This window comes from Euprymna scolopes, chromosome 10, assembly GCF_053919585.1.
Source record: "Euprymna scolopes isolate OS-2025 chromosome 10, ASM5391958v1, whole genome shotgun sequence".
NCBI classification, from domain to species: domain Eukaryota; kingdom Metazoa; phylum Mollusca; class Cephalopoda; order Sepiida; family Sepiolidae; genus Euprymna; species Euprymna scolopes.
Window position 1 is genome coordinate 143,276,349 of NC_136491.1, and position 3,016 is coordinate 143,279,364.

Here is a 3,016-nt window from a genome sequence, read left to right on the forward strand (position 1 = left end):
GGGAATGAAGGAGTAAGAAACCCCTGTCAAGTCTGACATCAATCGAATAATAAAAAATGTAAAAGTTATCAGAACAACTGAGAAAGACTAAAATGAGAATAAATAAAGCTGTGAACAATAATTCATATGAAAAACAGAAATAACACGGTATTTTTAGAATTAATAAAAGAGAAAATAATCTAAACAGATAGAATGAAAGGTAAAATATTAAGAAAACATCAAAACAAAAAATAATGATCGAATGATATAATGCGACGAAAAATCAATTTGAATTAAACAAGACCGATAGCCATCAGTTGCGTGCTCTCATTTTTTTTACAAGGTGATCACCACCTATCAAGGGCCGGAAGCCACTCACGGATAAGGGTTATTGCATGTACAATATGTTAGTGTGGGGATTTAATAAAAATGTCTACTTAAGGGGGCGGTTAATCAGGGATTTGTATTCGAGTTTTTTTTTTTCTGGAGATATTTCATGTTGAGGTTTTGAGATTTGTGGAACAGATCGGCATACTTGGTTAGAGCAGAATAGAGAGGGAAAGTAAGAGAGAAAAGAAAAATTTCCGACATCACAGACTACTGTTCACGAAGTACTACCGACCTGGGAAACAGCTTTTTCTTCACTCTTTATCAGAAAAAAAAACACTCATTGTAATGAGGACTGAGAGAGAAAAAAGGAGAAGCGAGAGTTACAGTAGCTGCCGATAACACATCCACTGCATTATCTACTCTCCATTAAAAAAGAGGGGATAAATACGAGGGACTTACTCCTGTAATGAATGAATGCGTGAATGTAGGATTGACAGGAAATTCTTAAAGATAAACTAAAATGACCGAAAAATGAGCTGAAATGACTTAAATAAATAACAAGTAAATGACTTAGAATGACTTTAATGAATTAAGGATGAATTGAATGACCTAAAGAATGATTTGAATGCTTAAAAATAATTGGAATCCTTCAAAAACAACTTGAATGATCTGGAGAATTACTTGAATGACTTTGAGACTGACTGGTTGTAAAGTGGATGACCATTTTACATCAAAGTAATACAGAAAAGTGAGCCCCCACTTTATATCACAATAGACAGAGCATGTAATAAGAACAGATACTACATTTTTATCTTAGCCAAAAGGTCAAGAAAAGGGTATTTATTTGCTCCCCACCGAGCAAATAAGGCACAAGGCCGATCCTTATGTGAGGAGTGAAGGGGAAATGGAGACGAACTCCTCGGAGAGTAGAGGAGCTGGATAGTGATTATAAGTATGAAGGGTTTCTCCTACATTGACCTAAGTCTTTTATGTGGGGTTTGATTTATTTGCTCCCACACCGAGCAAATTAGGTACAAGGCCGATTTTTAATGTGGAGAGAGAGGGAGGGGAAGGGGAAAGCAGGACCAGCACCAGATGGGTGGGAAATGGGAGCTTGATAATGACAGTTGGTATGAAGGGTTGCCCCTACATTAACCAAGGTCTGATATGTGGGGTTACACCTACATGTGGTCTTTGCTTGCAGTATCTGCTCCGGCAGATACTAGACTTTGATCTTGGCCAAAAGGTTATTTATTTGCCCCCCCACCGAGCAAATTAGGCACAAGGCCGATTTTTAACGTGAGGAGTAAAGCGGAAATGGAGGCCAACTCCCCAAGGAGTAGGGGAGTTGGATAATTACAATTGATATGAAGGTTTGTATTTATTTGCTCCCCCACCGAACAAATTAGGCACAATCCGATTTTTAATGTGAGGAGTGAAAGGGGAAATTGGGACCAACTCTCCGGGGGAGTAGGAGGGGCTGGATAGTGGCAATTGGTATGAAGGATGTCCCCTACATTGACCAAGGTCTTATATGTTAGGCTGCCCCCACGTATGGGGTTTGCTTGCAGTATCTGCCGGAACAGATACTACACTTTGATCTTGGCCAAAAGGCCAAGAAAAGAGTGTGTATTTATCTGCTTCCCTACTGAGTAAATTAAGCACAAGGCCGATTTTTAATGTGAGAAGTGAAGAGGAAATGGGGACCAAAACCCCGGGAGTAGGCGAGCTGGATAGTTACAATTAGTATGAAGGAGTGCCCCTACATTGACCAAGGTCTTATATGTGGGATTGCTCCCACATATGGTCTTTGCGTGCAGTATCTGCCGGAACAGATACTACACTTTGATCTTGGCTAAAGGTTATTTATTTGCTCCCCCACCGAGCAAATTAGGCACAACGCCGATTTTTAATGTGAGGGGTGAAGGGGAAATGGGGGCCAACTCGTCTGGGATTTGGGGGGCTGGATAGTGACAATAAGTACGAAGGGTTTCTCCTACATTGACAAAAGTCTTTTATGTGGGGTTGGTATTTATTTGCTCCCACACTGAGCAAATTAGGTACAAGGCCGATTTTTAATTTTAATTCATTTTTTAATTTGACAAACTTAATGGTATCCCTTTATATATATTCTCAAAGATGTTCATCTTGTGCTATTTTTCCCATTTATACATTTGTGCCATTTTTACCTACCCTCCACAATTTCCCCTTATGAATGGTTAAAAAGTCTATCAACTAATTCACATATAAATTTGGTTGCTATGTTTTGCAGATTTTTTAAATAAATTTATTTTGCAAATATTAATTCATCCGATATTATGGAGAATTTATTCTAAAATATTCAATATTTAGGTACACCATTATTGTGCTATTTAATTTGTAATATATTTCAATTGGATTTTTATTATAACCACTGTTTGATTTTATGATTTATTTCTTACAAAACAAAATATACCCTATCTGAAACAAAAGTAAAACTAGCTGATATGTGAAAGCCTTATGGGGAGCTAACCGCTTCAATATAATTCCAAACATATATAGTGAGAAAACACGGACCATTTTGTATATTGAATATACTATATTCATCAATATGATGTAGGGTAGGAAGTTAAAATATGGTGTTTTTCTTTTTGGGGGATGTTTTTGTTTTAAATTAGCGGTTTTTGAAAAATCTAGCCGACAAAAGTTAAACATCTAGCGATTTTCT

At 37.3% G+C, this 3,016-nt stretch overlaps 1 pseudogene; it reads right to left on the reverse strand.

Moving 5' to 3' along the window:
• Positions 1-1,801: 1,801 nt before the first annotated feature.
• LOC145286746 (U2 spliceosomal RNA) lies at positions 1,802-1,935 on the reverse strand (annotated as a pseudogene).
• Between the last annotated feature and the right edge of the window lie 1,081 nt (positions 1,936-3,016).